Below are 10,916 nucleotides of genomic sequence, written 5' to 3' on the forward strand. Positions count from 1 at the left end.
TTTTTAATGGTAGAGTGGCTGGCCACCTTATATCCCACAGCTCTATTATGTCTGTGTTACCTTCTGGCTTTCCCTTTTATTTGACATAGCTAGTCTTGCTAGAATCCAAGTTTCTCTCTCTCTATCTTGCCCCTTACCTCTGTTCATGTGTATGGTTCCACATGTACAACTTAAAGAATCATGAGGTTACTGTGAAGGGTTAAACTCAAGAACCATAAACATGTATTTAGAATGTAATTATATAAATAGCTAGCTAAAATGGCTTATTGCTGCAATTGCCATGAACAAGTTTGCATTCAAGTGGCAATCAGTGCACAGTTGAAGGTTGGTTTCGACGTTCTTATGTTCTCCCAAACCACCCCACTGCTGTGTTCTCACTACTAGCTACCTGCATCATTTAAAACACTGATGCTCCCCTACAAAGCCAAGAACAGCACCAATCTACCTCTCAGTTCTTACAGTATCACATCCCACATTGTATCATGCTCCCCTAGCAAGTGACTGTACTCATGTTATTTTAAATGCCTCCAAACAAAATCCATCTTAACTGTTGCCAGTCAAAAAAGAATGTCATTTTATAATTGAACGTCAATTTTATTTCCCTAACATACATTTACATTTATGCAATATTTTACAAATGAGGCCACTGATCTGATCCCACAGGGTATTTCATTGTAAAATATAGAAATATTTACGATTACATGCATTTTTGTGTTGACAAATACACTGTAAACTCATAAAAACATACATACTAATGTTGCACATTGTCACCAGTGCCTACTCTTAAAATATATTGTACATTCCCAAATACAAAATAGTTAGGATACTGTTTAAAATGACATTTTAAACCATAATGCAATGATTTGCATTTGCAAAAATCAATTTATAAAAAAGCTTTATAAACAATAAGCAGATAAAAAATATGCATTTTAAAGTCTATAACGTTGTAATAAAATACAATGTAATAATTATATAGTGCACCATATAGCCAAAAGTTGTGGACAGGTCATCATGCTCATGTGTGTGCCTTCCACAAACTTTTTTATTTAGTGGGTGTGCCTAAAAAATCAGTTTTTAGGTTGGTATGGCATGTATCATTCCCAAGAAAATGGGGAAATGTGGGACAACATGCCTTCCTATACCATAATAATTGTAACAACTAAATATTTTTTTAATAAATCAAACCTAGGTGTTAATGTAATAAGCAAACTATTATTTTATCCGGATTAGTTGAAGTGAATATTATTTATTTAATGTTATTATTTTTACTCTTTTTTTCTGGTTAAGTGATCATTTACAGCTGTACAGTATGTTGTGAATAGCTACATAAACTTAATTCACACTGTAGGTTATTTTGCATCTCTTGGCAGATGCAGTTGCTAGCACAGAACCAATTTAACCAAAATGGGTAATGCACAATAAAAGCACAATGAAAATGCAATAGAGTGTGTTTTAGATTGTTTATAAATATCTTCCACACAAATAACATATTGCACAATGCACATTTTCCAATGAATTATAGGAAATCCTCTCTTACCTCTGATGTGCACATGATCATTAAGATTATTGTTAATAAACGAAATTCTGCCAATCCCATCTCTCTGATTCTCAGTTATCGTTGTCTTGTTGGCACACTGATGCTTACAAGTGTTTGTCCTGCTTGTGGTGAAGGTAGACACACGCATTTTCTTTTTCTTTGTCCAGAAGACTTTATTGTTCAGGTTCTTGTGTCCTGCCTCCCTCTGGCATTGAGGGAAATATAAACTAAGCTTGTTTCATACAGCCAACAGATGCTGGAGGAGGTGCATTGGTGCACACTTTATTAAATACTAGTGCAATAAATAGGTTACATATCAGCAACTATTTTATCTTTTAAAGGGACAATACTATAAAAATTTTAATATTTATGTATTTTAGAGTAGTCAAAGTGCAGTTGGTAAAACAGTATAGATTTACTGTCCTCTAAAAATAACAGAACATACAGCCAATATTGTCTAAATAGCTGGCAACAAAAGTGAGTACACTCTAAGTGAACAAGTCAAAACTGCGTCAAAATGTCCCAAGTTGTTTCTGGAATATTTTTACCCTACTTCATAATGACATCACAGAGCTGGCTTCAAAAACAGACGCATGAGTGCTACCACCGTTGCAGGAGGTTGCAGAAGTGGAAGGTCCGCTTGGAATCCATGTTTCCTCAATGAACCACAGCGCCCCAGTACTAGCAGCACTCATGCAGCCCCAGACAATGTTTTCGTAATATTTGGCAGTGTGCGGTGTATGTTCTGAGCATTGACAAGCGGACCTTCCACTTTTGCAACCTCTAAAGTAATGCTGGTAGCACTCATGCGTCTGTTTTTTGAAGCCAGCTGCTGCACATGACACACAGCATGAGGACTCAACTTTTTTGACTGACTCTTGAGAGGCCTGTTTCAAGTGGAACCCGACTTAAAAGACCTCTGTCTGAACCTGGCCACTGTACTGTAACTCAGTTTCAGAGTGTTACCAATCTTCTTATAGCCTATTCCATCTTTCTGGAAAGCAACAATTCTAATTCCCAAATCCTCAGTGAGATCTTTGCCGTGAGGTGTCATGTTGAACATCCAGTGGTCAGAATGAGAGAATTGTACTCAATGCACCAAAGTGCTAAGTGTTCTAATAGAAGATTCACACATTTGTTTGGTCCTGCCAAGCAGTCAAAAACATGTACATGATGAATAGAACATGTGGGTTTGCATGGTTACACAACATACAGCTGTTATCACTTTTGTTGCCAGCTTTTTTGTCAAGTATGGCTGTATATTGAGCCATTTTGCCACCCCTATTTTAGCACCCATTGTAGTATTTGACAGAATTTGATGCTTTGTGTACATTTCTCTCATACTGACCACTGGATGTTCAACATGGCACCTCATGGCAAATAACTCTCTGAGGATTTAGAATTCTGATTTGTTGCTCTCCACAAAGATAAGAAGCATTTTTCACCCTGAAACTGAGTTACAGTACAGTGGCCAAGGTATACTAAAATGCTTGTTGAAATGTGAGGTGTGTACTCACTTTTGTGAGATACTGTATATATATGGTCCCCTCCAAAAGTATTGGAACAGCAAGGCACCTTTATTTTAATACAACTAAGATATTTTAGATCAATTCAAAACAGATGCAATATGTAGGTAAACTAAGTATACCAATGGACAGTAAAGTAAAGAACACAAAATGACTGGCATCCACAAACTGTTTGACTTTTCCATTTTTAATCTGTTTCAGTCACACATGTAGTGCTCTCCTCAATATTTTACCTTAGTCTTCAATTGAGATGTAAAATCCTTGAATGGTTAATGGTGATTGAATAGGTCAGTTTAAAACCTATAATGAGCTTACTTTTCATGGCGAAGTTTTTATTTTCCTGATTTCTAATGAAGTTCCTCCCTATACTTTACATTACTGAGCTGTATCCCTATTTATTACCCACACTGTCTATACTGTCTCACATTGTCTGTATTGTCTTGTATAGTCTGTTTTTGTCTTGTCTTGTCTGTTTTGTCATGTATAGGTTTTATTTATGTCTGTACTTTTGAGAGTCACTAACAGCTGGAACCAAATTCCTTGTGTGTGTCAACACACTTGGCCAATAAACCTGATACTGATACTGATTCTGATTCTGATAAGATTGAATGATTGAGTGTTTCTGCTGTTCTGCTGTTAATTCAATTCAATTAATTTTTATTTGTATAGCGCTTTTAACAATGAACATTGTCTCAAAGCAGCATTACACAGATAATGCGGTGATTAAAAATGAATATGTTCTTTATGAGTAAGTTTGTCCCTGATGAGCAAGCCGGTGGCGACTGGCGACTGTGGCAAGAAAAAAACTCCCCGAGATGGCATAAGGAAGAAACCTTGAGAGGAACCAGACTCAAGAGGGAACCCATCCTCATCTGGGTTACACCGAATGTCCATTTGTGGCAGGTATACAATGTTGCGGGGTGCAGTGATGATGATCAAAAGCGAAATGTATTTCTGAGTCAGTGTAGGAGACTGTTGACATCAACTACAGTCCAATCCATCCTCAAAGCTCCCGTTCTTACTCCGGAATTTCATGGAACCACCCAAGGCGTTGATGACAAACCTTCCCCAGCTGCACAGAGTGGCCTCCAGTCAAAGAGAACACTATCCAGAGGCAGGCCTGGATGAAGTGGGAAGATCCACGGGGGGGAGAGGGGCAGGAACAGTGGTCACTGGAGCCTCAGGAGCATGTTTAACTCGACCGAGAGAGAGAGAGAGAGAGAGAGAGAGAGAGAGAGAGAGAGAGAGAGAGAGCGAGAGAGAGAGAAGAGGGTGACAGAAAGAGAAGGATATGGATTATTAAGTGTACCTATTGTTGCATGAGAGTTAAAGTCACTGTGCAGTTTGGACTCTGGCAAGACTCGCTATGGCAGCATAACTAAAAGGGAGAACCAGAAGGCAACACAGACATGAGGGATCTCTGGGATAAGAGACGGCCCACCACACCGCCATCAACAAACCTGAGTGAACACGTGAATGTGAGGGGACGACAGCGTACAAATATCCCAGTTCACCAAACACTCTATATCAATGTTCCCTCCAGATCTGAGCCTTTACCTGAGAAAAAATCTACTGATCAAAGGCTTGACTGAATAAATATGTTTTCAACCTCGACTTGAACACTGAGACTGTGTCTGAGTCCCGAACACTGATAGGAAGGCTGTTCCATAACTGCGGGGCTTTATAAGAGAAAGATCTGCCCCCTGCTGTAATCTTCTTTATTGGAGGAACCAACAGATAGCCAGCACCTTTTGATCTAAGTAGGCATGGAGGATCATACTGGTACAGAAGTTCACTCAGATACGGTGGTGCGAGACCATTAAGTGCTTTATATGTCAGTAGTAGTATTTTAAAATCAATGCGAGATTTGATTGGGAGCCAGTGTAGACTGATTAATACAGGGGTGATGTGGTCATATTTCCTAGATCTAGTGAGGACTCTTGCTGCTGCATTCTGAACTAACTGAAGCTTATTTATGCACCTACTCGCACACCCAGACAGTAAAGCGTTACAGTAGTCTAATCTAGAAGTAACAAAAGCATGAACTAGTTTTTCTGCATCCTGTTACGACATCATATTTAAAATTTTAGCAATATTTCTAAGGTGAAAGAAGGCGATACTGGTAATATTATTCACGTGAGCCTCAAAGGAAAGACTCGAGTCAATAATCACACCAAGGTCTTTGACAGCCGTACACGCTGAAACAGAAACACCATCCAGAGATGCTAGGTAATCGGAAAGTTTGCTTCTAGCTGCATGTGGTCCTAGTAAAAGTACTTCCGTCTTATCTGAGTTTAGCAGAAGAAAGTTATCGAGCATCCACTGTCTAATGTCCTTTACACATTTTTCAACATTGTTAAGCTGATCTCTCTCATCTGGCTTTGCTGAAATATACAGCTGTTACCATAATGAGTTACATCACCTTTGTCTAATTTTAGTAGAATTTGATCTTAGTTTCAGAGCTTTTGTGTCTTATCTCTATATTTCCCTTTTTTGCAGAATCCAATCTGGTTTGTAATCTGCATATTTGATTTGGCACATGTTTTATGCTGGATTCCCTTCCTAATGCAAGCCTTTCCATTTATCCTGGCTTGGGACTGGCACTAAGAGTCTTGTTCAACCCTAATGGCTGGGTTTTGCTATAGTAAATACATGTAAATATAAATATAAATAAATATGTGTGTGTGTGTGTGTGTGTGTGTGTGTGTATATATATATATATATATATATATATATATATATATATATATATATATATATATATATATATATATATATATATATATATCTGTCAGGCTGCAGACGCGGAAGCAGATAAAGTCCAATCATGTTCTTTATTGAGGTGCAAAAAACAAAACACTCATACACCAATGAAAACAAAAGCAAACCCAGACATCCGCTCGTAACGAAGTATCCACTATGAGCGCGAATGTCAAACGCCTAATCCCAATGCAAGTAAAGCTTTCGGCAATGAGTACTTCAATAAGGAAATGGAGTTCGGAGAAATAGCCAGCGGTGAATCCCGGCGTTTGAGCAGCCACGCGATTTACCTGCATGACAATACAACGACCGACAGCCTGTGACTCAAGAACGTGAGTTTATGTAGTCTGATCTTTCATGAGCCACAGCTGTCGGTAATCTTGGGAAGCAGCGTGACTGCTATCGAGGGGGGCGTGGCAGGGTGGATCTCTGACAGCTACAGACGGGGGCGTGGCAGGGTGAATCCCTGACAGCTACAGAGGGGGGCGTGGCAGGGTGAATCCTTGACAGTACCCCCCCATCCAGGGGCGACACCTGACGCCCCAAAACCCACCTATGCCAGGCGGGCCAGGGCACTCCGAGGAAGGCCTCCTTAGAAGCCTGGGAGCAACGGAGGCCTGGTGAACATCCTCTGCGGAGAGCCGGCATGGAACAACACCTTGCAGGAGGATCCGGAACGGAGCCACGCCCTCGGTGCTGACGGGAGGCTGAGTAAAGCCCCTGGCGGGGATTGAAGCCGGAGCGATCTCCATGGCGGGGAACCGGAACTGGACGCCAACCATGACAATGACCGGGGAGTGGAGGACGTCCCGGGCGGAGACCAGGAACGTCGTACCACCCTCTGAGGGACCTGGAGGACCGACGTCGCCGTCAGAGGGACCTGGAGGACCGACGTCGCCGTCAGAGGGACCTGGAGGACCGACGTCGCCGTCAGAGGGACCTGGAGGACCGACGTCGCCGTGCGGGGATCCTGTGGGCGATCCGTCGTCCTGAAGAGGACCTGGATGCGATCCTTCGCCTTCTGTGGAGCCCAGGGGCGAGCCGTCGCCTTCTGTGGAGCCCGGGGGCGATCCTTCGCCTTCTGTGGAGCCCGGGGGCGAGCCGTCGCCTTCTGTGGAGCCCGGGGGCGAGCCGTCGCCTTCTGTGGAGCCCGGGGGCGAGCCGTCGCCTTCTGTGGAGCCCGGGGGCGAGCCGTCGCCTTCTGCGGGCGCTGGAGACGAGCCGTCGCCTTCTGCGGGCGCTGGAGACGAGCCGTCGCCTTCTGCGGGCGCTGGAGACGAGCCGTCGCCTTCTGCGGGCGCTGGAGACGAGCCGTCGCCTTCCACGAGAACCCCGTAACACAGCGGCACGCCTGTAGAAGCTCTGTGACGGCATGGTGTGCTCGCCGACGCTCGGAGATGGTGTGCTGCGTCCACGAGAACCCCGGAACACAGCAGCACGCTGGTAGAGATCCTGAGATGAAGCAGCCCTTTCATTAAAACATTGGGGCTGAGCTGCAGGCTCATGGGAAATCCGGCACGGAGCCACGTGCTCTTGAGAACCTTGGAATGGAGCACATTTCTCCTCAAGGGAACTGTAGTGGAGATCCACCACCTCTATCCCCAACTTCCCCAGAAGCAGCCCGCTGAATTCGGCGAGTGAGCCGAATTTGCCCCCTTTGGCGCTCCATAGTGAGCTGGCTTTGGCAAGAACTTCACCAGACAGGAGGGAAATACAGAGGGCAATCTTGGCTCGTTCGGAAGGAAACCGGGAAATGTTAACAGCCACATACTCGCCGATGCCTTGCAGAAATCCGCCTAATTCGTCTTTTTTCCCCGAGTAACGAGCCGGTAATCCCCTCGCGCTCTCTGAGGGGCGTGGCGCAGCCGCGCTCTCATGATCCGGCTTCTGTGGATCTGATCCGCGAGGAGCGGCACTGAGCTTCCGGAGGAAATCCGAAGCCGGGTTCAGCTGCCGATCCGTCGCGGTCGGAATCGCGGAATGGCGAATCCGCGTTCGGTATAGGTCGGTCGTTCTGTCAGGCTGCAGACGCGGAAGCAGATAAAGTCCAATCATGTTCTTTATTGAGGTGCAAAAAACAAAACACTCATACACCAATGAAAACAAAAGCAAACCCAGACATCCGCTCGTAACGAAGTATCCACTATGAGCGCGAATGTCAAACGCCTAATCCCAATGCAAGTAAAGCTTTCGGCAATGAGTACTTCAATAAGGAAATGGAGTTCGGAGAAATAGCCAGCGGTGAATCCCGGCGTTTGAGCAGCCACGCGATTTACCTGCATGACAATACAACGACCGACAGCCTGTGACTCAAGAACGTGAGTTTATGTAGTCTGATCTTTCATGAGCCACAGCTGTCGGTAATCTTGGGAAGCAGCGTGACTGCTATCGAGGGGGGCGTGGCAGGGTGGATCTCTGACAGCTACAGACGGGGGCGTGGCAGGGTGAATCCCTGACAGCTACAGAGGGGGGCGTGGCAGGGTGAATCCCTGACAATATCAGACATAGTCTCAAAGCAGCTTTAAAGAACTTAATTGTAAGCAATGGATGAGTACTGTCACTGAATTCTGTCAAGTTTACCATTCCACTACACATGCCACCACCAGTGTTTCTCCATTTGAATTGCCACACTGGTGGGAAATAAGAACAAAACTGTCTGTCAATTTTTATTCGCCTGTTAGCACTTGCCCACCAGTGATGGTTCATGAGTGGGTCGCTCATCACACATGACACAATACACGGATGCAAAATGTAGTGCACGACACATTTTCTTTAAAAAGTGGGATTATTTTGATTAATTGTATTCTCCCAGAATACACTGTGTAACTACTTGCTATTGGAGTTTTTTTTTTTTTACTTTTTTTCCATTTTGTTATTTATGGCGATTGGTTAGGGGAGAACAGAAAATTTCACATTTTGGGGGATGTTGTGTCTACATAGTGTTGTTGCAGAGAATGAACACTAGGGGAGGTAGACTATATAGGGGTAGAGAAGGAATGAAGAAGAAGAAGAAGAAAAAGAGTATAAGTGTGTGGATTAAAAAAAGAAAGATAAAAGCAATCCCTGTGTCATTGTTCCTGAATAATTGGTAAAAGTAAACTACCTGTCCTTTATTAGAACAGCAGTAAGTGGTTGTTTGTGCATGTGAGTGGATATGGAAGCAGACAGGGCAAGGAGAGTGGCAAAATAGGAGGCCTTTTTGGCAGAGGTGGAAAGCGTAATAAACTTAGGGGGATTGTAGTGTAGTTAAAAAAGGACAAGGGAATATAAATCTCAAACTAAAGAACACCTTTACAAATTAAAGTGCAATTTTTGCAAGGTCTCCCCCTGTCTGCACTTTCCCTGTTTGGAAGAGCATAGAGCAGTTAACATTTTATCTCCCTTGAATAAGTCTTTTTGCTGTGTTGCTGCCCCTGTGCACTGTAGCTCTCTGTCTGTCTTTGCAAAGCGCTCTACTCCTGCAGACTAGAAGAGTGCAGAATGATGTCTTCTCTGGGTAATACACTGACTAGGATGCAAATGCAGATTCAGAATTCAGACAGTGAGCATATGCATAATACAACACTTCATATGACACATTTCATTTAACACTTAAATCATGACGTTGGCACTAGCTTAATTGTGCATTGACATTTTTCCCCCCAGTCCCCGTTAATTTCCAACACTGGTTTTAACATTATCATTGTCTTGCTGTCAGGGAACCACCCTTTGGTGGCTCTCTATGCCTCCACTCTGGCGGATGGATCTCCACCATCTCTCTCCCGCTCCCGAGAGCACGGATCCACCCCAGTGTTTCCCGGAGAGCTCGGTTCTGCATCAGATTATCCCGGAGAGCTCCGCTCCGTCCCAGGACCTCCAGGGGATCACCACCCTGCTCCAGGCCCTGCTTCAGGTCCTCCAGAACGGCACCGCTTCGCCCCAGGACCTCCAGGAGATCTCCGCCCTGCTCCAGGTCCTGCAGGACGGCTCTGCTCCGCCCCCAGGCCTTCAGGAGATCCTCACCCTGCTCCAGGACCTCCAAGAGAGCACAGCTCCGCTCCAGTGTGTCCATAAGAACCCAGCTCCACCCCAGGACCGCCATGAGAGCCCAGCTCCACCCCAGGACATCCATGAGAGCTCAGCTCCACTCCTGGACCTCCAGGAGAGCCCAGCTCCGTTCCAGGACCTCCAGGAGAGCCCAGCTCTGTTCCAGGACCTCCAGGAGAGCTCAGCTCCGCTCCAGTGTGTCCCCGAGAGCACCTCTCCGCTCCAGTGTGTCCCCGAGAGCACCTCTTCGCTCCAGTGTGTCCCCGAGAGCACCTCTCCACTTCAGAGTTTCCAGGAGAGCTCAGCTCTGCTCCAGGACCGCCAGGAGGGCTCAGCTTCACTCCAGGACCTCCAGGAGAGCTCAGCTCCGCTCCAGGACCGCCAGGAGAGCTCAGCTCCGCTCCAGGACAGCCAGGAGAGCTCCTCTCCGCTCCAAAGAGTCCAGGAGAGCTCTTCTCCGCTCCAGAGAGTCCACAAGAGCTCCTCTCCCCTCCAGGGAGTCCCAGAGAGCTCCTCTCCGCTCCAGGGAGTCCCCGAGAGCTCCTCTCAGCTCCAGAGAGTCCCGGAGAGCACCTCTCAGCTCCGGCATGTCCCCGAGAGCTCCTCTCAGCTCCAAGGTCTACAGGCGAGCTCAGTTCCACGCCAAGGTCTCCAGGCTAGCTCTGTTCCGCTTCAGGACCTCCAGGACAGCTCCGTTCCACCCCGGAGCTTTTCAGTGCACTCAGCTCAGCCCCAAGGCTGCGAAAGGGACGTCGTGTCGCCGTCTGGCTGCGAAAGGGATGTCAAACCGCCGCCTGGTCGCGAGAGAGTTGTTGTACCGCCACCTAGATGCAAAAGGGACGTCTCGCCTCCAAACTCCGATGGCGACGTCCCTAGATGGTGACGTCTCGCCTCCAAGCTCCTCCGATGGCGACGTCACGCCTCCGAGCTCCTCCGATGGCGACACATCGAGGGTGGATTCTTTTGTTCAGAAGATTCCCAATAATGCTCAGCCAGCTCTAGAAAAACTTAAATATAATAGACACAAACTGCCAATGAAGAATCCTCAGTCTCAGATGAGTAAAAGC

At 45.7% G+C, this 10,916-nt stretch overlaps 1 long non-coding RNA gene across 1 annotated transcript; it reads right to left on the reverse strand.

Annotated features, from left to right (window-relative positions):
• Nucleotides 1-9,570: 9,570 nt before the first annotated feature.
• Nucleotides 9,571-10,120, reverse strand: LOC310717124. The gene is made up of 3 exons (XR_014530743.1): nt 10,019-10,120; nt 9,899-9,958; nt 9,571-9,838 (listed from the first exon to the last, which is right to left on the reverse strand). It is a non-coding gene; the product is annotated as an uncharacterized lncRNA (long non-coding RNA).
• Nucleotides 10,121-10,916: the final 796 nt, after the last annotated feature.

The sequence above is a fragment of the Silurus aristotelis genome, assembly GCF_946808225.1.
Source record: "Silurus aristotelis genome assembly, chromosome: 22".
Taxonomy (NCBI): Eukaryota; Metazoa; Chordata; class Actinopteri; order Siluriformes; family Siluridae; genus Silurus; species Silurus aristotelis.